Raw genomic sequence first — 27,223 nt, 5'->3', positions numbered from 1 at the left:
TCCTTCACCTAGCTTGTTGGGAACACAAAGTTTCTTTTCAGTTGCAAACTTCACTCCTTCCTTATGTATGTGGAGGTACTAGCTCCAACTCGGTTTTACAGTGAAAAGTTCAGGAACTTCCAACCGGCACTAGGAAACACACTGAGAAACCAGAGTAAAAGTTTATCCTGCAACCTGTTCCCTTTGTGCTAGATGAACGAAAGTCTCTCCACATGCTCAGTTCTGAGAGAATAGCGTGTTTGAAAGCCGTCCTTCACCTAGGTGTTGGAACACAAAGTTCCTTTAAGTTGCAAACTCCACTGCATACGTATATATGGGGAGTACTAGCCCAAACTCGGTTTACATTGAAAACTTCAGGAACTTCCAACCGGCACTAGGAAATAAACTGGAAACCAGTAGTAAATGTTTCTCCTGCAACCCGTTCCATTTTGCTAGATGAACGAACGTCTCTCCACATGCTCAGTTTGAGAGATAAGTGTGTGTGAAAGCCGTCCTTCACCTAGCTTGTTGGGAACACAAATTTCCTTTTCAGGTTCAAACGCCACTCCATAATATATATGGATGTACTAGCCCCAACACGGTTTTACAGTGAAAACTGCTGGAACTTCCAACCGGTATTAGGAAGCAGACTGAGAAACCAGAGTAAAAGTTTCTCCTGCGACCCATTCCCTTTGTGCTAGATGAACGTACGTGTTTCCTCATGCTCAGTTCTAAGAGAAAATTGTGCGTGACAGCCATCCTTCACCTAGCTTGTTGGGAAAACAAGCTTCTTTCAGTTGCATCTGCACTCATAATTATATAAGAGAGGAGGTACTATATCCAACTCGGTTTTACCGTGAAAACTGCAGGAAATTCCAACCGGCACAAGAAACAGACTCAAACCAGAGTAAAAGTTCCTTCTACAACCCGTTCCCTTTGTGCTAGATGAACGAACGTCTCTCCACATGCTCAGTTCTGAGAGATAAGTGTGTGTGAAAGCCGTCCTTCACCAAGCTTGTTGGGAACACAAAGTTTGTTTTCAGTTGCAAATTCCACTCCATACGTATATATAGGGAGGTACTAGCCCCAACTCTGTTTTACAGGGAAAACTGCAGGAATTTCCAAACGGCACGAGGAAACAGACTGATAAACCAGAGTAAAAGTTATCCTGCCACCGTTCCGTTTGTGCTAGATGAAAGAACGTCTCACCACATGCTCATTCTGAGAGATATATGTGTGTGAAAGCCGTCCTTCACCTAGCTTGTTGAGAACACAAAGTTTCTATAAGTTGCAAACTGCACTCCATACATATATAAGGGGAGGTACTAGCTTAAACTCGGATTTACAGTGAAAGCTGCAGGAACTGCCAACCGGCACTAGGAAACCACACTGAGAAACCAGAGTAAAAGTTTCTCCTGCAACTCTTTCCCTTTGTGCTAGATGAACGAACGTCTCCCACATGCTCAGTTTGAGAGATATGTGTGTGTGACAGCCGTACTTCACCTAGCTTGTGGGATCACAAAGATTCTGTTCAGTTGCAAACGCCACTCCATACGCATATAAGGGGAGGTAATAGCTCCAACTCTGTTTTACAGTGAAAACTGCAGGAATTTAAAACCGGCACAAGGAAACAGACTGAGAATCCAGGGTAAAGTTTCTCCTGCAACCCGTCCTTTTTGCTAGATGAACGAACGTCTCTCCACATGCTCAGTTCTGAGAGATAAGTGTGTTTGAAAGCCGTCCTTCACCTAGCTTGTTGGGAACACAAAGTTTCTTTCCAGTTGCAAACTCCACTCCATACGTATATATGGAGAAGTACTAGCTCCAACTCGTTTTACATTGAAATCTTCAGGAAATTCCAACCGGCACTAGGAAATAAACTGAGAAACCGAGTAAATGTTTCTCCTGCAACCCGTTCCATTTGTGCTAGATGAAAGAACCTCTATCCACATGCTCATTTCTGAGAGATAAGTGTGTGTGAAAGCCGTCCTTCACCAAGATTGTTGGGAACACAAAGTTTCTTTTCAGTTGCAAAACTCCACCATAGGTATATTGGGGAGGTACAAGCTCCAACTCGGTTTTACAGTGAAAACTGCAGGAACTTCCAACCGGCACTAGGAACAGACTGATAAAACAGAGTAAAAGTTCTCTCTGCCACCCGTTCCCTTTGTGCTAGATGAACGAACGACTCTCCACATGCTCAGTTCTGAGAGATAAGTGTGTGTGAAAGCCGTCCTTCACTAGCTTCTTGGGAATACAAAGTTTCTTTTAAGTGCAAAATACACTCCATACATATATATGGGCTGGTACTAGGCCCAACTCGGTTTTACAGTGAAAACTACAGGAACTTCAAACCGACACTAGGAAACAGACTGAGAAACCACTAAAAGTTCTCTCCTCCCACCGTCCCGTTTGAGCTAGATGAACGAAAGTCTCTCCACATGCTCAGTTCATGAGAGATAAGTGTGTGTGAAAGCCGTCCATTCACTAGCTTGTTGGGCACACAACAAAGTTTCTTTCAGATTCAAACAACAATCCATACATATATAGTTACGTACTAGCTCCAACCTCGGTTTTAACCAGTGAAAAAAATGCAGGAACTTCAAACCGGGACTAGGAAACAGACTGGAGAACCAACAGTAAATGTTTCCAACTGCAAACAGTTGCCCTTGTGGCTAGATGAATGAACGTCTCTCCACATGCTCAGTTCATGATATATAAAGAGTGCGTGAAAGCCGAACTTCACCTCGCTTGTTAGGACACCAAGTTCGTTTCAGTAGCAAACTACACTAAATTCAGATATATGTTGAGGTACTAGCTCCAACTCTGTTTTACCAGTGAAAACTGCAGGATCTGAAATAAGCCGGCCACTAGGAAGTAGACTGAGAAACCAGAAGTAATTGCTCCTGCAACCAGTTCCCTCTGTGCTAGATGAACTAAAGTCTCTCCACATGCTCAGTTCTCAGAGATAAGTGTGTGTTAAATCCATCCTTCACCTAGCTTTCTGGGAACACACAGTTTCTTTTTAGTTGCAAATTACAAACCATACATATATATGGGGAGGTACCAAATGAAACACGGTTTTACAGTGAAAACTGCAGGAAATTCAAACCGGCACTAGGAAACAGACTGAGAAACTAGAGTTAAGTTTATCTTGCAACCCGTTCCATTTGCGCTTCATGTACGAACGTCTCTCAACATGCAAAGTTCTGAGACTTTAGTGTGTGTGAAAGCCGTCCTTCACTAGCTTCTTGGGAATACAAAGTTTCTTTAAGTTGCAAAATACACTCCATACATATATATGGGCTGGTACTAGCTCCAACTCGGTTTTACAGTGATAACTGCAGGAACTTCAAACCGTCACTGGGAAACAGACTGAGAACCAGAGTAAAATTTCTCCTGCAAACTTTTCCATTTGTGCTAGATGAACGAACTTCTCTCCACATGCTCTGTTCTGAGAGATAACTGAGTGTGAAAGCCGTCCTTCACTAGCTTGTTGGGAACACAAAGTTTCTTTTCATTTGCAAACTACACTGCATACATATATATGGGGAGGTGCTAGCTCCAAATCGATTTTACAGTGAAAACTGCATGAACTTCAAAACCGGCACTAGGAAACAGACTGAGAAACAAGAGTCAAAATTTGTCTTCAAACCCATCCATTTGTGCTAGATGAAGGAACGTCTCTCAAGATGCAAAGATCTGAGAATTTATTGTATGTGAAAGCCATAATTCACCTAGCTTGTTGGGAACACAAACTTCCTTTTAAGTTGCAAAATACACTCCATACATATATATGGGGATGTACTAGTTCCAACTCGGTTTTACACTGAAATCTGCAGGAACTTAAAACCGCCACTAGGAAACAGACTGAGAAAGCACACAAAAAGTTTCTCCTGCAACCGGTTCCATTTTTACTGGATGAACGAACGTCTCTCCACATGCTCATTTCTGATATATAAGTGTGTGTGAAAGCCGTCTTTCACCAAGCTTGTTAGGAACACCCAAGTATCTTTTCAGTAGCAAACTACACTAAATTCATATATATGTTGAGGTACAAGCTCCAAGTCGGTTTTACAGTGAAAACTGCAGGAACTTCAAACCGGCACTGGGAAACAGACTGAGAAACCAGAGTCAAATTTTATTTTGCAAACCGTTCCAATTTTGCTAGATGAACGATCCTCTCTCAAGATGCAAAGTTCTGAGAATTTAGTGTGTGTTAAAGCCTTAATTCACCTTGCTTGTTAGGAAAACAAACTTCATTTTAAGTTGCAAAATACACTCCATACATATAAATGGGGAGGTACTAGCTCCAACTCGGTTTTACAGTTTAAACTGCAGGAACTTCAAACCGGGACTAGGAAACAGACTGAGAAAGCACAGTCAAAGTTTCCACTGCAAACATTTCCCTTTGAGCTAGATGAATGAACGTCTCTCCACATGCTCAATTCTGAGAGATAATTTTGTGTGAAAGCCTTACTTCACCTAGCTTGTTGGGAACACAAAGTTCTTTTCTGTAGCAGACTACACTCCATTCATGTATATGGGGAGGTAGTAGCTCCCACTCGGTTTTACAGTGAAAACTGCAGGAACTTCAAACCGGCACTAGGAATCAGACTGAGAAACCAGAAAAAAATTGCTCCTGCAACCCTTTCCCTGTGTGCTAGATGAACTAAACTCTCTCCACATGCTCAGCTCTGAGAGATAAGTGTGTGTAAATCCGTCCTTCACCTAGCTTTTTGGGAACTCACAGTTTCTATTAAGTTGCAAATTACAAACCAAACATATATATGGGGATGTACTAGTTCCAACAGGGTTTTACAGTGAAAAATGCAGGAAATTCAAACCGGCACTAGGAAACAGACTGAGAAACTAGAGTTAAATTTTATCTTGCAACCCGTTCCATTTGCGCTTCATGTACGAACGTCTCTCAACATGCAAAGTTCTGAGACTTTAGTGTGTGTGAAAGCCCTCCTTCACTAGCTTCTTGGGAATACAAAGTTTCTTTTAAGTTGCAAAATACACTCCATACATATATATGGGCTTGTACTAGCTCCTACCTCGGTTTTACAGTTGAAAACTGCAGGAACTTCAAACCGTCACTGGGAAACAGACTGAGAAAACCAGAGTAAAATTTTCTCCTGCAAAACTTTTCCATTGTGCTAGATGAACGAACTTCTCTGCACATGCTCTGTTCTGAGAGATAACTGAGTGTGAAAGCCGTCCTTCACTAGCTTGTTGGGAACACACAAGTTTCTTTTCATTTGCAAACTACACTCCATACATATATATGTGGAGGAACTAGCTTCAACTCGATTTTACAGTGAAAACTGCAGGAAATTCAAAACGGCACTAGGGAAACAGACTGAGAAACCAGAGCCAAAATTTATCTTGTAAACCGTTCCATTTGTGCTAGATGAACGAAACTCTCTCAAGATGCAAAGTTCTGAGAATTAGTGTGTGTGAAAGCCGTAATTCTCCTAGCTAGTTGGGAAAACCAACTTCCTTTTAAGTTGCAAAACTACACGCCATACATATATATGTTGAGGTACTAGCTCCAACTCGGTTTTACAGTGAAAACCGCAGGAACTTCAAACCGGCACTGGGAAACAGACAGAGAAGCCAGAGTAAAATTTCCCCTGCAAACTTTTCCATTTGTGATATATGAACGAACGGTCTCTCCACATGCTCAGTTTTGATATATAGAGTGAGTGAAAGCCGAACTTCACCTCGCTTGTTAGGAACACCAAGTTTCTTTTCAGTAGCAAACTATACTAAATTCATATATATGTTGAGGGGTACTAGCTCCAACTCGGTTTTACAGTGAAAGCTGCAGGATCTTCAAGCCGGGCACTAGGAAGCAGACTGAGAGAAACCAGAATATAATTGCACCTGCAACCCGTTCCCCCTGTGCTAGATGAACTAAAGTCTCTCCACATGCTCAGTTCTCAGAGATAAGTGTGTGTTAAATCCATCCTTCACATAGCTTTTTGGGAAACACACAGTTTCTTTTTAGTTGCTAATTACAACCATACATATATATGGGGAGGTACCAACTGAAACAAGGTTTTACAGTGAAAAACTGCAGGAAATTCAAACCGGCACTAGGAAACAGACTGAGAAACCAGAATAAAATTTCTACTGCAACCCATTCCTTTAGTGCTAGATGAACGAACGTCTCTCCACATGCTCAGTTCTGAGAGATAAGTGTGTGTTAAATCCGTCCTTCACCTAGCTTTCTGGGAACACAAAGTTTCTTTTCAGTTGCAAACTACACACCAAACATATATATGGGGAGGTACTAGCTCCAACTCGGTTTTACAGTGAAAACTGCAGGAACTTCAAACCGACACTAGGAAACAGACTGAGAATCCAGAGTCAAATTTTATCTTGCAAACCGTTCCATTTTTGCTAGATGAACGAACCTCTCTCAAGATGCAAATATCTGAGAATTTAGTGTGTGTGAAAGCCTTAATTCACCTTGCTTGTTTGGAAAACGAACTTCCTTTTAAGTTGCAAACTACACTCCATACATATATATGGGGAGGTACTAACTCCATCTAGGTTTTACAGTGAAAACTTCAGGAACTTCAAACCGACACTAGGAAACAGACTGAGAATCCAGAGTAAAAGTTTCTACTTCAGCCCGTTCCATTTGTGCTAGATGAACGAATATCTCTCCACATGCTCAGTTCTGAGAGAATAGCGTGTGTGAAAGCCGTCATTAACCTAGCTTGTTGGGAACTCAAAGTTCCTTTTAAGTTGCAAACTCCACTCCATACCTACATATGGGGAAGTACTAGCTCCAACTCGGTTTTACATTGAAAACTTCAGGAACTTCCAACCGGCACTAGGAAATAAACTGAGAAACCAGAGTAAATGTTTCTCCTGCAACCCGTTCACATTGTGCTAGATGAAAGAACGTCTCTCCACATGCTCAGTTCTGAGAGATATGTGTGTGTGAAAGCCGTCCTTCACCAAGCTTGTTGAGAACACAAAGTTTCTTTTCAGTTGCAAACTCCACTCCATACGTATATATGGGGAAGTACAAGCTCCAACTCGGTTTTACAGTGAAAACTGCAGGAACTTCCAACCAGCACTAGGAAACAGACTGATAAACCAGAGTAAAATTTCTCCTGCCACCCGTTCCCTTTTTGCTAGATGAACGAACGACTCTCCACATGCTCAGTTCTGAGAGTTAAGTGTGTGTGAAAGCCGTCCTTCACCTAGCTTGTTGGGAACACACAGGTTGTTTTCAGTTGCAAACTCCACTCCATACGTATATATGGGAAAGTTCTAGCTCCAGCTGTGTTTTACAGTGAAAAACTGCAGGAACTTCCAACCGGCACTAGGAAACCGACAGAGAAAAGAGAATTAAAGTTTCTCCTGCAAACCGTTCCGTTTGTGATAGATGAACGAACGTGTCTCCACATGCTCATTTCTGAGAGATAAGTGTGTTTGAAAGCCGTCCTTCACCTAGCTTGTTGGGAACACATTTTCTTTTCAGTTGCAAACACCACTTAATACGTATATATGGGGATTTACTAGCTCCAACACTTTTTTACAGTGAAAACTGCAGGAACTTCCAACCGGCACTAGGAAACAGACTGAGAAACCAGAGTAAAAGTTTCTACTACAGCCCGTTCCATTTGTGCTAGATGAACGAATATCTCTCCACATGCTATGTTCTGAGAGTATAGCGTGTGTGAAAGCCGTCCTTCACCTAGCTTGTTGGGAACACAAAGTTCCTTTTAAGTTTCAAACTCCACTCCATACGTATATATGGGGAAGTACTAGCCCAAACTCGGTTTTACATTGAAAACTTCAGGAACTTCCAACCGGCACTAGGAAATAAACTGAGAAACCAGAGTAAATGTTTCTCCTGCAACCCGTTCCATTTTTGCTAGATGAACGAACGTCTCTCCACATGCTCAGTTCTGAGAGATAAGTGTGTGTGAAAGCCGTCCTTCACCTAGCTTGTTGGGAACACAAAGTTCCTTTTCAGGTTCAAACGCCACTCCATAAATATATATGTGGATGTACTAGCTCCAACACGGTTTTACAGTGAAAACTGCTGGAACTTCCAACCGGTATTAGGAAGCAGACTGAGAAACCAGAGTAAAAGTTTCTCCTGCGACCCGTTCCATTTGTGCTACATGAACGTACGTCTTTCCTCATGCTCAGTTCTAAGAGAAAACTGTGTGTGACAGCCGTCCTTCACCTAGCTTGTTGGGAACACAAGCTTCTTTTTAGTTGCAAACTGCACTCCATACTTATATAAAGGGAGTACTATATCCAACTCAATTTTACCATGAAAACTGCAGGAAATTCCAACCGGCACAAGAAACAGACTCAGAAACCAGAGTAAAAGTTCCTTCTTCAACCCGTTCCCTTTGTGCTAGATGAACGAACGTCTCTCCACATGCTCAGTTCTGAGGGATAAGTGTGTGTGAAAGCCGTCCTTCACCAAGCTTGTTGGGAACACAAAGTTTCTTTTCAGTTGCAAACTCCACTCCATACGTATATATAGGGAGGTACTAGCCCCAACACGGTATTACAGGGAAATATGCAGGAATTTCCAACCGGCACGAGGAAACAGACTGATAAACCAGAGTAAAAGTTTCTCCTGCCACCCGTTCCCTTTGTGCTAGATGAAAGAACGTCTCTCCACATGCTCATTCTGAGAGATATATGTGTGTGAATGCCGTCCTTCACCTAGCTTGTTGGGAACACAAAGTTTCTATAAGTTGCAAACTGCACTCCATACGTATATAAAGGGAGGTACTAGCTTAAACTCGGACTTACAGTGAAAGCTGCAGGAACTGCCAACCGGCACTAGGAAACAGACTGAGAAACCAGAGTAAAAGTTTATCCTGCCACCCGTTCCTTTAGTGCTAGATGAACGAACGTCTCTCCACATGCTCAGTTCTGAGAGATAAGTGTGTGTGACAGGCTTCCTTCACCTAGTTTGTTGGGAACACAAAGTTTCTTTCCAGTTGCAAACTCCACTCCATACGTATATATGGGGAGGTACAAACTCCAACTCGGTTTACAGTGAAAACTGCAGGAACTTCCAACCGGCACTAGGAAACAGACAGAGAAACCAGAGTAAAATTTCTCCTGCAACTCTTTCCCCTTGTGCTAGATGAACGAAAGTCTCTCCACATGCTCAGTTCTGAGAGATAAGTGTGTGTGACAGCCGTACTTCACCTAGCTTGTTGGGATCACAAAGATTCTTTTCATTTGCAAACGCCACTCCATACGTTTATAAGGCGAGGTAACAGCTCAAACTCGATTTTACAGTGAAAACTGCAGGAACATCCAACTGGCACTAGGAAACAGACTGAGAATCCAGAGTAAAATTTCTCCTGCAACCCGTTCCCTTTGTGCTAGGTGAACGAACGTCTCTCCACATGCTCAGTTCTGAGAGATAAGTGTGTGTGAAAGCCGTCCTTCACCTAGCTTGTTGGGAACACAAAGTTTCTTTTCAGTTGCAAACTTCACTCCTTCCTTATGTATGTGGAGGTACTAGCTCCAACTCGGTTTTACAGTGAAAAGTTCAGGAACTTCCAACCGGCACTAGGAAACACACTGAGAAACCAGAGTAAAAGTTTATCCTGCAACCTGTTCCCTTTGTGCTAGATGAACGAAAGTCTCTCCACATGCTCAGTTCTGAGAGATAAGTGTGTTTGAAAGCCGTCCTTCACCTAGCTTGTTGTGAACACATAGTTTCTTTCAGTTGCAATCTCCACTCCATACATATATATGGGGAGCTTCTAGCTCCAACTCGGTTTTACAGTGAAAACTGCAGGAACTTCCAACCGGCACTAGGAAACCGACTGAGAAAACAGAGTTACAGTTTCTCCTGCAAACCGTTCCGTTTGTGCTAGATGAAAGAACGTGTCTCCACATGCTCAGTTCTGAGATAAGTGTGTGTGAAAGCCGTCCTTCACATAGCTTGTTGGGAACACAAAGTTCCTTTTCAGGTTCAAACGCCACTCCATAAATATATATGTGGATGTACTAGCTCCAACACGGTTTTACAGTGAAAACTGCTGGAAATTCCAACCGGTATTAGGAAGCAGACTGAGAAACCAGAGTAAAAGTTTCTCCTGCAACTCTTTCCCTTTGTGCTAGATGAACGAACGTCTCTCCACATGCTCAGTTCTGAAAGATATGTGTGTGTGACAGCCGTACTTCACCTAGCTTGTTGGGATCACAAAGATTCTGTTCAGTTGCAAACGCCACTCCATACGCATATAAGGGGAGGTAATAGCTCCAACTCTGTTTTACAGTGAAAACTGCAGGAAGTTAAAACCGGCACTAGGAAACAGACTGAGAATCCAGAGTAAAGTTTCTCCTGCAACCCGTTCCTTTTTTGCTAGATGAACGAACGTCTCTCCACATGCTCAGTTCTGAGAGATAAGTGTGTTTGAAAGCCGTCCTTCACCTAGCTTGTTGGGAACACAAAGTTTCTTTCCAGTTTGCAAACTCCACTCCATACGTATATATGGAGAAGTACTAGCTCCAACTCGGTTTTACATTGAAATCTTCAGGAAATTCCAACCGGCACTAGGAAATAAACTGAGAAACCAGAGTAAATGTTTCTCCTGCAACCCGTTCCATTTGTGCTAGATGAAAGAACCTCTATCCACATGCTCATTTCTGAGAGATAAGTGTGTGTGAAAGCCGTCCTTCACCTAGCTTGTTGGGAACACAAAGTTTCTTTCAGTTGCAAACTCCACTCCATAGGTATATATGGGGAGGTACAAGCTCCAACTCGGTTTTACAGTGAAAACTGCAGGAACTTCCAACCGGCACTAGGAAACAGACTGATAAAACAGAGTAAAAGTTCTCCTGCCACCCGTTCCCTTTGTGCTAGATGAACGAACGACTCTCCACATGCTCAGTTCTGAGAGTTAAGTGTGTGTGAAAGCCGTCCTTCACCTAGCTTGTTGGGAACACAAAGTTCCTTTTCAGGTTCTAACGCCACTCCATAAATATATATGTGGATGTACTAGCTCCAACACGGTTTTACAATGAAAACTGCTGGAACTTCCAACCGGTATTAGGAAGCAGACTGAGAAACCAGAGTAAAGTTTCTCCTGTGACCAGTTCCTTTTGTGCTAGATAAACGTACGTGTTTCCTCATGCTCAGTTCTAAGAGAAAACTGTGTGTGACAGCCGTACTTCACCTAGCTTGTTGGGATTACAAAGATTCTTTTCAGTTGCAAACGCCCACTCCATATGTATATAAGGGTAGGTAATAGCTCCAACCCGGTTTTACAGTGAAAACTGCAGGAACTTCAAACCGGCACTAGGAAACAGACTGAGAATCCAGAGTAAAAGTTTCTCCTGCAACCCGTTCCATTTGTGCTAGATGAACGAACGTCTCTCCACATGCTCAGTTCTGAGAGATAAGTGTGTTTGAAAGCCGTCCTTCACCTAGCTTGTTGGGAACACAAAGTTTCTTTTCAGTTGCAAACTCCACTCCATACATATATATGGGAGGTACAAGCTCCTAATCGGTTTTACTCTGAAAACTGCAGGAACTTCCAACCGGCACTAGGAAACACACTGAGAAACCAGAGTAAAGTTTGTCCTGCGAAACTTTCCCTTTGTGCTAGATGAACGTACGTCTCTCCTCATGCTCAGTTCTAATAGAAATATGTGTGTGACAGCCGTCCTTAACCTAGCTTGTTGGGAACACAAATTTTCTTTCAGTTGCAAACTCCTCTCCTTTTGTGTATATGGGGAGGTACTAGCTCCAAATCGGTTGTACTGTGAAAACTGCAGGAACTTCCAAGCTGCACTAGGAAACAGACTGAGAAACCAGAATAAAGTTTCTCCTGCAACACGTTCCTTTGTGCTAGATGAACGAACGTCTCTCCACATGCTCAGTTCTGAGAGATAAGTGTGTGTGAAAGCCGTCCTTCACCTAGCTTGTTGTGAACACAAAGTTTCTTTTCAGTTGCAAAATCCACTCCTTATGTATATATGGGAAATTACGAGCTCCAACTAGGTTCTACAGTGAAAACTGCAGGAATTTCCAACGGGCAGTAGGAAACAGACTGAGAAACCAGAGTAAATGTTTCTCCTGCAACCCGTTCCCTTTGTGCTAGATGAACGAACGTCTCTCCACATACTCAGTTTTGAGAGAAAACTTTGTGTGAAAGCCGTCCTTCACCTAGCTTGTTGGGAACACAAAGTTTCTTTTCAGTTGCAAACTCCACTCCATACATATATATGGGGAGGTTCTAGCTCCAACTAGGTTTTACAGTGAAAACTGCAGGAAATTCCAACCGGCACAAGAAACAGACTCAGAAACCAGAGTAAAATTTCCTTCTTCAAACCGTTCCCTTTTTGCTAGAGGAAAGAACGTCTCTCCACATGCTCAGTTCTGAGAGATAAGTGTGTGTGAATGCCGCACTTCACCCAGCTTGTTGGGAACACAAAGTTTCTTTTCAGTTGCAAACTCCACTCCATAAATATACATGTGGAGATACTAGCTACAAAACGGTTTACAGTGAAAACTGCAGGAACTTCCAAGCGGCACTAGGAAACAGACTGAGAATCCAGAGTAAAAGTTTCTCCTGCCACCCGTTCCCTTTGTGCTAGATGAACGAACGTCTCTCCACATGCTCAGTTCTGAGAGGAAAATCTGTGTGAAAGCCGTCCTTCACCTAGCTTGTTGGGAACACAAAGTTCCCATAAGTTGCAAACTGCACTCCATACGTATATATGGGGAGGTACTAGCTCCAACTCGGTTTACAGTGAAAGCTGCAGGAACTGCCAACCGTCACTAGGAAACAGACTGAGAATCCAGAGTAAAGCTTTCCTCTGCAGCCCGTTCCATTTGTGCTAGATGAACGAATATCTCTCCACATACTCAGTTCTGAGAGAATAGCGTGTGTCAAAGCCTTCCTTCACCTAGCTTGTTGGGAACACAAAGTTCCTTTTAAGTTGCAAACTCCACTCCATAGTTATATATGGGGAAGTACAAGGTCCAACTCGGTTTTACAGTGAAAACTGCAGGAACTTCCAACCGGCACTAGGAAGCAGACTGAGAATCCGGATTAAAAGTTTCTCCTGCAACATGTTCCCTTTGTGCTAGATGAATGAACGTCTCTCCACATGATCAGTTCTAAGAGATAAGTGTGTGTGAAAGCCGTCCTTCAACTAGCTTGTTGGGAACACAAAATTTCTTTTCAGTTGCAAACTACACTCCACACATATATATGGGTGGGTAAAAGCTCCAACTCGGTTTTACAGTGAAAACTGCAGGAACTTCAAACTGGCACTAGGAAACAGTCTGAGAAACCAGGGTAAAATTTACCCCTGCAACCAGTTCCCTTTGTGCTAGATGAACGAACATATCTCCACATGCTCAATTCTGAGAGATAAAAGTGTGTGAATGCCGTCCTTCATCCACCTTGTTGGGAACACAAAGTTTCTTTTCAGTTACAAACTACACTCCAAATGTATATATGGGGAGGTAAAATCTCCAAAAATATTTTACAGTGAAAAGTGCAGGAAAACCAAACCGGCACTAGGAAACAGACTGAGAAACTGAGAAATATATTCTCCTGCAACCCTTTCCATTTGTACTAGATGAACGAACGTCTCTCCACATGCTCACTTCTGAGAGATATGTGTGTGCGAAAGACGTACTTCACCTAGCTTGTTGGGAACACAAAATTTCTTTTCATTTGCAAACTACACTCCATACATATATATGGGGAGGTACTAACTCCATCTCGGTTTTACAGAGAAATCTGCAGGAACTTCAAACCGGCACTAGGAAACAGACTGAGAAACCAGAATAAAATTTCTACTGCAACCCATTCCTTTAGTGCTAGATGAACGAACGTCTCTCCACATGCTCACTTCTGAGAGATATGTGTGTGCGAAAGACGTACTTCACCTAGCTTGTTGGGAACACAAAGTTTCTTTTCAGTTGCAAACTACACACCAAACATATATATGGGGAGGTAATAGCTCCAACTCGGTTTTACAGTGAAAACTGCAGGAACTTCAAACCGACACTAGGAAACAGACTGAGAATCCAGAGTCAAATTTTATCTTGCAAACCGTTCCATTTTTGCTAGATGAACGAACCTCTCTCACGATGCAAATATCTGAGAATTTAGTGTGTGTGAAAGCCTTAATTCACCTTGCTTGTTTGGAAAACGAACTTCCTTTTAAGTTGCAAAATACATTCCATACATATAATGAGGAGGTACTAGCTCCAACTCGGTTTTACAGTGAAAACGGCAGGAACTTCAAACCGGCACTAGGAAACTGACTGAGAAACCAGAATAAAATTTACACCTGCAACCCGTTCCCTTTGTGCTAGATGAACGAACGTCTCTCCACATGCTCAGTTCTGAGAGATAAGTGTGTGTGAAAGCCGTCCTTCACTATCTTCTTGGGAATACAAAGTTTCTTTTAAGTTGCAAAATACACTCCATACATATATATGGGCTGGTACTAGGTCCAACTCGGTTTTACAGTGAAAACTGCAGGAACTTCAAACCGACACTAGGAAACAGACTGAGAAACCACACTAAAAGTTTCTCCTCCCAACCGTTCCCTTTGAGCTAGATGAACGAAAGTCTCTCCACATGTTCAGTTCTGAGAGATAAGTGTGTGTGAAAGCCGTCCTTCACTAGCTTGTTGGGAACACAAAGTTTCTTTTCAGATTCAAACAACAATCCATACATATATATAGTTACGTACTAGCTCCAACTCGGTTTTACAGTGAAAAATGCAGGAATTTCAAACCGGAACTAGGAAACAGACTGAGAAAACGGAAAAAAACTTTCTCCTGCAAACCGTTCCCTTTTTGCTAGATGAACGAAAGTCTCTCCACATACTCAGTTCTGAGAGATAATTTTATGTGAAAGCCGTCCTTCACCTAGCTTGTTGGGAACACAAAATTTTTTCAGTTGCAAACTCCACTCCATACATATATATGGGAAGTATTATCTCCAACAATCTTTTACACTGAAAACTGCAGGAACATCAAACCGGCAATCGAAAACACACTGAGAAACCAGAGTAATATTTTCTCCTGCATAACTTTGCTTTTGTGCTAGATGAACGAACGTCTCTCCACATGATCATTTCTGAGAAATAAGTGTGTGTGAAAGCCGCACTTCACTAAGCTTTTTGGGAACACTGTTTCCTTACAGTTGCAGACTAAAATCCATAGATATATATGGGGAGGTACTAGCACCAACTCGCATTTACAGTGAAAAATGCACGAACTTCAAAACGTCACTAGGAAATAGACTGAGAAACCAGAGTAAAATTTCTCCTGCAAAACTTTCCCTTTGTGCTAGATGAACGAACGTCTCTCCACATGCTCAGTTCTGAGAGATAAGTTTGTGTGAAAGCCTTCCTTCACCTAGCGTGTTGGGAACACAAAGTTTCTATTTTGTAGCAGACTACACTCCATATATGTATATGGGGAGGTAGTAGCTCCAAATAGGTTTTTGAGTGAAAACTGCAGGAACTTCAAAACGGCACTAGGAAACAGACTGAGAAACCAGAGTCAAAATTTATCTTGCAAACCGTTCCATTTGGGCTAGATGAACGAACGTCTTTCAAGATGCAAAGATCTGAGAATTTAGTGTGTGTGAAAGCAAATTTCACCTAGCTTGTTAGGAACACAAACTTCCTTTTAAGATGCAAACTCCACTCCATACGTATATATGGGGAAGTACAAGCTCCAACTCGGTTTTACAGTGAAAACTGCAGGAACTTCCAACCAGCACTAGGAAACAGACTGATAAACCAGAGTAAAATTTCTCCTGCCACCCGTTCCCTTTTTGCTAGATGAACGAACGACTCTCCACATGCTCAGTTCTGAGAGTTAAGTGTGTGTGAAAGCCGTCCTTCACCTAGCTTGTTGGGAACACACAGTTTGTTTTCAGTTGCAAACTCCACTCCATACGTATATATGGGAAAGTTCTAGCTCCAGCTGTGTTTTACAGTGAAAACTGCAGGAACTTCCAACCGGCACTAGGAAACCGACAGAGAAAAGAGAATTAAAGTTTCTCCTGCAAACCGTTCCGTTTGTGATAGATGAACGAACGTGTCTCCACATGCTCATTTCTGAGAGATAAGTGTGTTTGAAAGCCGTCCTTCACCTAGCTTTTTGGGAACACATTTTCTTTTCAGTTGCAAACACCACTTAATACGTATATATGGGGATTTACTAGCTCCAACACTGTTTTACAGTGAAAACTGCAGGAACTTCCAACCGGCACTAGGAAACAGACTGAGAAACCAGAGTAAAAGTTTCTACTACAGCCCGTTCCATTTGTGCTAGATGAACGAATATCTCTCCACATGCTATGTTCTGAGAGTATAGCGTGTGTGAAAGCCGTCCTTCACCTAGCTTGTTGGGAACACAAAGTTCCTTTTAAGTTTCAAACTCCACTCCATACGTATATATGGGGAAGTACTAGCCCAAACTCGGTTTTACATTGAAAACTTCAGGAACTTCCAACCGGCACTAGGAAATAAACTGAGAAACCAGAGTAAATGTTTCTCCTGCAACCCGTTCCATTTTTGCTAGATGAACGAACGTCTCTCCACATGCTCAGTTCTGAGAGATAAGTGTGTGTGAAAGCCGTCCTTCACCTAGCTTGTTGGGAACACAAAGTTCCTTTTCAGGTTCAAACGCCACTCCATAAATATATATGTGGATGTACTAGCTCCAACACGGTTTTACAGTGAAAACTGCTGGAACTTCCAACCGGTATTAGGAAGCAGACTGAGAAACCAGAGTAAAAGTTTCTCCTGCGACCCGTTCCATTTGTGCTACATGAACGTACGTCTTTCCTCATGCTCAGTTCTAAGAGAAAACTGTGTGTGACAGCCGTCCTTCACCTAGCTTGTTGGGAACACAAGCTTCTTTTTAGTTGCAAACTGCACTCCATACTTATATAAAGGGAGGTATTATATCCAACTCGATTTTACCATGAAAACTGCAGGAAATTCCAACCGGCACAAGAAACAGACTCAGAAACCAGAGTAAAAGTTCCTTCTTCAACCCGTTCCCTTTGTGCTAGATGAACGAACGTCTCTCCACATGCTCAGTTCTGAGGGATAAGTGTGTGTGAAAGCCGTCCTTCACCAAGCTTGTTGGGAACACAAAGTTTCTTTTCAGTTGCAAACTCCACTCCATACGTATATATAGGGAGGTACTAGCCCCAACACGGTATTACAGGGAAATATGCAGGAATTTCCAACCGGCACGAGGAAACAGACTGATAAACCAGAGTAAAAGTTCCTCCTGCCACCCGTTCCCTTTGTGCTAGATGAAAGAACGTCTCTCCACATGCTCATTCTGAGAGATATATGTGTGTGAATGCCGTCCTTCACCTAGCTTGTTGGGAACACAAAGTTTCTATAAGTTGCAAACTGCACTCCATACGTATATAAAGGGAGGTACTAGCTTAAACTCGGACTTACAGTGAAAGCTGCAGGAACTGCCAACCGGCACTAGGAAACAGACTGAGAAACCAGAGTAAAAGTTTATCCTGCCACCCGTTCCTTTTGTGCTAGGTGAACGAACGTCTCTCCACATGCTCAGTTCTGAGAGATAAGTGTGTGTGACAGGCTTCCTTCACCTAGTTTGTTGGGAACACAAAGTTTCTTTCCAGTTGCAAACTCCACTCCATACGTATATATGGGGAGGTACAAACTCCAACTCGGTTTACAGTGAAAACTGCAGGAACTTCCAACCGGCACTAGGAAACAGACAGAGAAACCAGAGTAAAATTTCTCCTGCAACTCTTTCCCCTTGTGCTAGATGAACTAAAGTCTCTCCACATGCTCAGTTCTGAGAGATAAGTGTGTGTGACAGCCGTACTTCACCTAGCTTGTTGGGATCACAAAGATTCTTTTCATTTGCAAACGCCACTCCATAAGTTTATAAGGCGAGGTAATAGCTCTAACTCGATTTTACAGTGAAAACTGCAGGAACATCCAACTGGCACTAGGAAACAGACTGAGAATCCAGAGTAAAATTTCTCCTGCAACCCGTTCCCTTTGTGCTAGGTGAACGAACGTCTCTCCACATGCTCAGTTCTGAGAGATAAGTGTGTGTGAAAGCCGTCCTTCACCTAGCTTGTTGGGAACACAAAGTTTCTTTTCAGTTGCAAACTTCACTCCTTCCTTATGTATGTGGAGGTACTAGCTCCAACTCGGTTTTACAGTGAAAAGTTCAGGAACTTCCAACCGGCACTAGGAAACACACTGAGAAACCAGAGTAAAAGTTTATCCTGCAACCTGTTCCCTTTGTGCTAGATGAACGAAAGTCTCTCCACATGCTCAGTTCTGAGAGAATAGCGTGTTTGAAAGCCGTCCTTCACCTAGGTTGTTTGGAACACAAAGTTCCTTTTAAGTTGCAAACTCCACTGCATACGTATATATGGGGAAGTACTAGCCCAAACTCGGTTTTACATTGAAAACTTCAGGAACTTCCAACCGGCACTAGGAAATAAACTGAGAAACCAGAGTAAATGTTTCTCCTGCAACCCGTTCCATTTTTGCTAGATGAACGAACGTCTCTCCACATGCTCAGTTCTGAGAGATAAGTGTGTGTGAAAGCCGTCCTTCACCTAGCTTGTTGGGAACACAAATTTCCTTTTCAGGTTCAAACGCCACTCCATAAATATATATGTGGATGTACTAGCCCCAACACGGTTTTACAGTGAAAACTGCTGGAACTTCCAACCGGTATTAGGAAGCAGACTGAGAAACCAGAGTAAAAGTTTCTCCTGCGACCCATTCCCTTTGTGCTAGATGAACGTACGTGTTTCCTCATGCTCAGTTCTAAGAGAAAATTGTGCGTGACAGCCATCCTTCACCTAGCTTGTTGGGAAAACAAGCTTCTTTTCAGTTGCATCTGCACTCCATAATTATATAAGAGGAGGTACTATATCCAACTCGGTTTTACCGTGAAAACTGCAGGAAATTCCAACCGGCACAAGAAACAGACTCAGAAACCAGAGTAAAAGTTCCTTCTACAACCCGTTCCCTTTGTGCTAGATGAACGAACGTCTCTCCACATGCTCAGTTCTGAGAGATAAGTGTGTGTGAAAGCCGTCCTTCACCAAGCTTGTTGGGAACACAAAGTTTGTTTTCAGTTGCAAATTCCACTCCATACGTATATATAGGGAGGTACTAGCCCCAACTCTGTTTTACAGGGAAAACTGCAGGAATTTCCAAACGGCACGAGGAAACAGACTGATAAACCAGAGTAAAAGTTTATCCTGCCACCCGTTCCGTTTGTGCTAGATGAAAGAACGTCTCACCACATGCTCATTCTGAGAGATATATGTGTGTGAAAGCCGTCCTTCACCTAGCTTGTTGAGAACACAAAGTTTCTATAAGTTGCAAACTGCACTCCATACATATATAAGGGGAGGTACTAGCTTAAACTCGGATTTACAGTGAAAGCTGCAGGAACTGCCAACCGGCACTAGGAAACACACTGAGAAACCAGAGTAAAAGTTTCTCCTGCAACTCTTTCCCTTTGTGCTAGATGAACGAACGTCTCTCCACATGCTCAGTTCTGAGAGATATGTGTGTGTGACAGCCGTACTTCACCTAGCTTGTTGGGATCACAAAGATTCTGTTCAGTTGCAAACGCCACTCCATACGCATATAAGGGGAGGTAATAGCTCCAACTCTGTTTTACAGTGAAAACTGCAGGAATTTAAAACCGGCACAAGGAAACAGACTGAGAATCCAGGGTAAAGTTTCTCCTGCAACCCGTTCCTTTTTTGCTAGATGAACGAACGTCTCTCCACATGCTCAGTTCTGAGAGATAAGTGTGTTTGAAAGCCGTCCTTCACCTAGCTTGTTGGGAACACAAAGTTTCTTTCCAGTTGCAAACTCCACTCCATACGTATATATGGAGAAGTACTAGCTCCAACTCGGTTTTACATTGAAATCTTCAGGAAATTCCAACCGGCACTAGGAAATAAACTGAGAAACCAGAGTAAATGTTTCTCCTGCAACCCGTTCCATTTGTGCTAGATGAAAGAACCTCTATCCACATGCTCATTTCTGAGAGATAAGTGTGTGTGAAAGCCGTCCTTCACCAAGATTGTTGGGAACACAAAGTTTCTTTTCAGTTGCAAACTCCACTCCATAGGTATATATGGGGAGGTACAAGCTCCAACTCGGTTTTACAGTGAAAACTGCAGGAACTTCCAACCGGCACTAGGAAACAGACTGATAAAACAGAGTAAAAGTTCTCCTGCCACCCGTTCCCTTTGTGCTAGATGAACGAACGACTCTCCACATGCTCAGTTCTGAGAGATAAGTGTGTGTGAAAGCCGTCCTTCACTAGCTTCTTGGGAATACAAAGTTTCTTTTAAGTTGCAAAATACACTCCATACATATATATGGGCTGGTACTAGGTCCAACTCGGTTTTACAGTGAAAACTACAGGAACTTCAAACCGACACTAGGAAACAGACTGAGAAACCACACTAAAAGTTTCTCCTCCCAACCGTTCCCTTTGAGCTAGATGAACGAAAGTCTCTCCACATGCTCAGTTCAGAGAGATAAGTGTGTGTGAAAGCCGTCCTTCACTAGCTTGTTGGGAACACAAAGTTTCTTTTCAGATTCAAACAACAATCCATGCATATATATAGTTACGTACTAGCTCCAACTCGGTTTTACAGTGAAAAATGCAGGAACTTCAAACCGGGACTAGGAAACAGACTGAGAAACCACAGTAAATGTTTCCACTGCAAACAGTTCCCTTGTGCTAGATGAATGAACGTCTCTCCACATGCTCAGTTCTGATATATAAGAGTGCGTGAAAGCCGAACTTCACCTCGCTTGTTAGGAACACCAAGTTTCTTTTCAGTAGCAAACTACACTAAATTCATATATATGTTGAGGTACTAGCTCCAACTCTGTTTTACAGTGAAAACTGCAGGATCTTTAAGCCGGCACTAGGAAGTAGACTGAGAAACCAGAAAGTAATTGCTCCTGCAACCAGTTCCCTCTGTGCTAGATGAACTAAAGTCTCTCCACATGCTCAGTTCTCAGAGATAAGTGTGTGTTAAATCCATCCTTCACATAGCTTTTTGGGAACACACAGTTTCTTTTTAGTTGCAAATTACAAACCATACATATATATGGGGAGGTACCAAATGAAACACGGTTTTACAGTGAAAACTGCAGGAAATTCAAACCGGCACTAGGAAACAGACTGAGAAACTAGAGTTAAAGTTTATCTTGCAACCCGTTCCATTTGCGCTTCATGTACGAACGTCTCTCAACATGCAAAGTTCTGAGACTTTAGTGTGTGTGAAAGCCGTCCTTCACTAGCTTCTTGGGAATACAAAGTTTCTTTTAAGTTGCAAAATACACTCCATACATATATATGGGCTGGTACTAGCTCCAACTCGGTTTTACAGTGATAACTGCAGGAACTTCAAACCGTCACTGGGAAACAGACTGAGAAACCAGAGTAAAATTTCTCCTGCAAACTTTTCCATTTGTGCTAGATGAACGAACTTCTCTCCACATGCTCTGTTCTGAGAGATAACTGAGTGTGAAAGCCGTCCTTCACTAGCTTGTTGGGAACACAAAGTTTCTTTTCATTTGCAAACTACACTGCATACATATATATGGGGAGGTGCTAGCTCCAAATCGATTTTACAGTGAAAACTGCATGAACTTCAAACCGGCACTAGGAAACAGACTGAGAAACAAGAGTCAAAATTTGTCTTCAAACCCATCCATTTGTGCTAGATGAAGGAACGTCTCTCAAGATGCAAAGATCTGAGAATTTATTGTATGTGAAAGCCATAATTCACCTAGCTTGTTGGGAACACAAACTTCCTTTTAAGTTGCAAAATACACTCCATACATATATATGGGGATGTACTAGTTCCAACTCGGTTTTACACTGAAATCTGCAGGAACTTAAAACCGCCACTAGGAAACAGACTGAGAAAGCACACAAAAAGTTTCTCCTGCAACCGGTTCCATTTTTACTGGATGAACGAACGTCTCTCCACATGCTCATTTCTGATATATAAGTGTGTGTGAAAGCCGTCTTTCACCAAGCTTGTTAGGAACACCAAGTATCTTTTCAGTAGCAAACTACACTAAATTCATATATATGTTGAGGTACAAGCTCCAAGTCGGTTTTACAGTGAAAACTGCAGGAACTTCAAACCGGCACTGGGAAACAGACTGAGAAACCAGAGTCAAATTTTATTTTGCAAACCGTTCCAATTTTGCTAGATGAACGATCCTCTCTCAAGATGCAAAGATCTGAGAATTTAGTGTGTGTTAAAGCCTTAATTCACCTTGCTTGTTAGGAAAACAAACTTCATTTTAAGTTGCAAAATACACTCCATACATATAAATGGGGAGGTACTAGCTCCAACTCGGTTTTACAGTTTAAACTGCAGGAACTTCAAACCGGGACTAGGAAACAGACTGAGAAAGCACAGTCAATGTTTCCACTGCAAACATTTCCCTTTGAGCAAGATGAATGAACGTCTCTCCACATGCTCAACTCTGAGAGATAATTTTGTGTGAAAGCCTTACTTCACCTAGCTTGTTGGGAACACAAAGTTTCTTTTCTGTAGCAGACTACACTCCATTCATGTATATGGGGAGGTAGTAGCTCCAACTCGGTTTTACAGTGAAAACTGCAGGAACTTCAAACCGGCACTAGGAATCAGACTGAGAAACCAGAAAAAAATTGCTCCTGCAACCCTTTCCCTGTGTGCTAGATGAACTAAACTCTCTCCACATGCTCAGCTCTGAGAGATAAGTGTGTGTTAAATCCGTCCTTCACCTAGCTTTTTGGGAACTCACAGTTTCTATTAAGTTGCAAATTACAAACCAAACATATATATGGGGAGGTACTAGTTCCAACAGGGTTTTACAGTGAAAAATGCAGGAAATTCAAACCGGCACTAGGAAACAGACTGAGAAACTAGAGTTAAATTTTATCTTGCAACCCGTTCCATTTGCGCTTCATGTACGAACGTCTCTCAACATGCAAAGTTCTGAGACTTTAGTGTGTGTGAAAGCCCTCCTTCACTAGCTTCTTGGGAATACAAAGTTTCTTTTAAGTTGCAAAATACACTCCATACATATATATGGGCTGGTACTAGCTCCAACTCGGTTTTACAGTGAAAACTGCAGGAACTTCAAACCGTCACTGGGAAACAGACTGAGAAACCAGAGTAAAATTTCTCCTGCAAACTTTTCCATTTGTGCTAGATGAACGAACTTCTCTGCACATGCTCTGTTCTGAGAGATAACTGAGTGTGAAAGCCGTCCTTCACTAGCTTGTTGGGAACACAAAGTTTCTTTTCATTTGCAAACTACACTCCATACATATATATGTGGAGGAACTAGCTTCAACTCGATTTTACAGTGAAAACTGCAGGAAATTCAAAACGGCACTAGGAAACAGACTGAGAAACCAGAGCCAAAATTTATCTTGTAAACCGTTCCATTTGTGCTAGATGAACGAAACTCTCTCAAGATGCAAAGTTCTGAGAATTTAGTGTGTGTGAAAGCCGTAATTCTCCTAGCTAGTTGGGAAAACCAACTTCCTTTTAAGTTGCAAACTACACGCCATACATATATATGTTGAGGTACTAGCTCCAACTCGGTTTTACAGTGAAAACCGCAGGAACTTCAAACCGGCACTGGGAAACAGACAGAGAAGCCAGAGTAAAATTTCCCCTGCAAACTTTTCCATTTGTGATATATGAACGAACGTCTCTCCACATGCTCAGTTTTGATATATAAGAGTGAGTGAAAGCCGAACTTCACCTCGCTTGTTAGGAACACCAAGTTTCTTTTCAGTAGCAAACTATACTAAATTCATATATATGTTGAGGTACTAGCTCCAACTCGGTTTTACAGTGAAAGCTGCAGGATCTTCAAGCCGGCACTAGGAAGCAGACTGAGAAACCAGAATATAATTGCACCTGCAACCCGTTCCCCCTGTGCTAGATGAACTAAAGTCTCTCCACATGCTCAGTTCTCAGAGATAAGTGTGTGTTAAATCCATCCTTCACATAGCTTTTTGGGAACACACAGTTTCTTTTTAGTTGCTAATTACAAACCATACATATATATGGGGAGGTACCAAATGAAACAAGGTTTTACAGTGAAAACTGCAGGAAATTCAAACCGGCACTAGGAAACAGACTGAGAAACCAGAATAAAATTTCTACTGCAACCCATTCCTTTAGTGCTAGATGAACGAACGTCTCTCCACATGCTCAGTTCTGAGAGATAAGTGTGTGTTAAATCCGTCCTTCACCTAGCTTTCTGGGAACACAAAGTTTCTTTTCAGTTGCAAACTACACACCAAACATATATATGGGGAGGTACTAGCTCCAACTCGGTTTTACAGTGAAAACTGCAGGAACTTCAAACCGACACTAGGAAACAGACTGAGAATCCAGAGTCAAATTTTATCTTGCAAACCGTTCCATTTTTGCTAGATGAACGAACCTCTCTCAAGATGCAAATATCTGAGAATTTAGTGTGTGTGAAAGCCTTAATTCACCTTGCTTGTTTGGAAAACGAACTTCCTTTTAAGTTGCAAACTACACTCCATACATATATATGGGGAGGTACTAACTCCATCTAGGTTTTACAGTGAAAACTTCAGGAACTTCAAACCGACACTAGGAAACAGACTGAGAATCCAGAGTAAAAGTTTCTACTTCAGCCCGTTCCATTTGTGCTAGATGAACGAATATCTCTCCACATGCTCAGTTCTGAGAGAATAGCGTGTGTGAAAGCCGTCATTAACCTAGCTTGTTGGGAACTCAAAGTTCCTTTTAAGTTGCAAACTCCACTCCATACCTACATATGGGGAAGTACTAGCTCCAACTCGGTTTTACATTGAAAACTTCAGGAACTTCCAACCGGCACTAGGAAATAAACTGAGAAACCAGAGTAAATGTTTCTCCTGCAACCCGTTCACATTGTGCTAGATGAAAGAACGTCTCTCCACATGCTCAGTTCTGAGAGATATGTGTGTGTGAAAGCCGTCCTTCACCAAGCTTGTTGAGAACACAAAGTTTCTTTTCAGTTGCAAACTCCACTCCATACGTATATATGGGGAAGTACAAGCTCCAACTCGGTTTTACAGTGAAAACTGCAGGAACTTCCAACCAGCACTAGGAAACAGACTGATAAACCAGAGTAAAATTTCTCCTGCCACCCGTTCCCTTTTTGCTAGATGAACGAACGACTCTCCACATGCTCAGTTCTGAGAGTTAAGTGTGTGTGAAAGCCGTCCTTCACCTAGCTTGTTGGGAACACACAGGTTGTTTTCAGTTGCAAACTCCACTCCATACGTATATATGGGAAAGTTCTAGCTCCAGCTGTGTTTTACAGTGAAAACTGCAGGAACTTCCAACCGGCACTAGGAAACCGACAGAGAAAAGAGAATTAAAGTTTCTCCTGCAAACCGTTCCGTTTGTGATAGATGAACGAACGTGTCTCCACATGCTCATTTCTGAGAGATAAGTGTGTTTGAAAGCCGTCCTTCACCTAGCTTGTTGGGAACACATTTTCTTTTCAGTTGCAAACACCACTTAATACGTATATATGGGGATTTACTAGCTCCAACACTTTTTTACAGTGAAAACTGCAGGAACTTCCAACCGGCACTAGGAAACAGACTGAGAAACCAGAGTAAAAGTTTCTACTACAGCCCGTTCCATTTGTGCTAGATGAACGAATATCTCTCCACATGCTATGTTCTGAGAGTATAGCGTGTGTGAAAGCCGTCCTTCACCTAGCTTGTTGGGAACACAAAGTTCCTTTTAAGTTTCAAAACTCCACTCCATACGTATATATGGGGAAGTACTAGCCCAAACTCGGTTTTACATTGAAAACTTCAGGAACTTCCAACCGGCACTAGGAAATAAACTGAGAAACCAGAGTAAATGTTTCTCCTGCAACCCGTTCCATTTTTGCTAGATGAACGAACGTCTCTCCACATGCTCAGTTCTGAGAGATAAGTGTGTGTGAAAGCCGTCCTTCACCTAGCTTGTTGGGAACACAAAGTTCCTTTTCAGGTTCAAACGCCACTCCATAAATATATATGTGGATGTACTAGCTCCAACACGGTTTTACAGTGAAAACTGCTGGAACTTCCAACCGGTATTAGGAAGCAGACTGAGAAACCAGAGTAAAAGTTTCTCCTGCGACCCGTTCCATTTGTGCTACATGAACGTACGTCTTTCCTCATGCTCAGTTCTAAGAGAAAACTGTGTGTGACAGCCGTCCTTCACCTAGCTTGTTGGGAACACAAGCTTCTTTTTAGTTGCAAACTGCACTCCATACTTATATAAAGGGAGGTACTATATCCAACTCAATTTTACCATGAAAACTGCAGGAAATTCCAACCGGCACAAGAAACAGACTCAGAAACCAGAGTAAAAGTTCCTTCTTCAACCCGTTCCCTTTGTGCTAGATGAACGAACGTCTCTCCACATGCTCAGTTCTGAGGGATAAGTGTGTGTGAAAGCCGTCCTTCACCAAGCTTGTTGGGAACACAAAGTTTCTTTTCAGTTGCAAACTCCACTCCATACGTATATATAGGGAGGTACTAGCCCCAACACGGTATTACAGGGAAATATGCAGGAATTTCCAACCGGCACGAGGAAACAGACTGATAAACCAGAGTAAAAGTTTCTCCTGCCACCCGTTCCCTTTGTGCTAGATGAAAGAACGTCTCTCCACATGCTCATTCTGAGAGATATATGTGTGTGAATGCCGTCCTTCACCTAGCTTGTTGGGAACACAAAGTTTCTATAAGTTGCAAACTGCACTCCATACGTATATAAAGGGAGGTACTAGCTTAAACTCGGACTTACAGTGAAAGCTGCAGGAACTGCCAACCGGCACTAGGAAACAGACTGAGAAACCAGAGTAAAAGTTTATCCTGCCACCCGTTCCTTTAGTGCTAGATGAACGAACGTCTCTCCACATGCTCAGTTCTGAGAGATAAGTGTGTGTGACAGGCTTCCTTCACCTAGTTTGTTGGGAACACAAAGTTTCTTTCCAGTTGCAAACTCCACTCCATACGTATATATGGGGAGGTACAAACTCCAACTCGGTTTACAGTGAAAACTGCAGGAACTTCCAACCGGCACTAGGAAACAGACAGAGAAACCAGAGTAAAATTTCTCCTGCAACTCTTTCC

The sequence above is a fragment of the Camelus ferus genome, chromosome 36 (assembly GCF_009834535.1).
Source record: "Camelus ferus isolate YT-003-E chromosome 36, BCGSAC_Cfer_1.0, whole genome shotgun sequence".
NCBI classification, from domain to species: Eukaryota; Metazoa; Chordata; class Mammalia; order Artiodactyla; family Camelidae; genus Camelus; species Camelus ferus.
Note: the sequence above shows the minus strand (reverse complement) of the source record.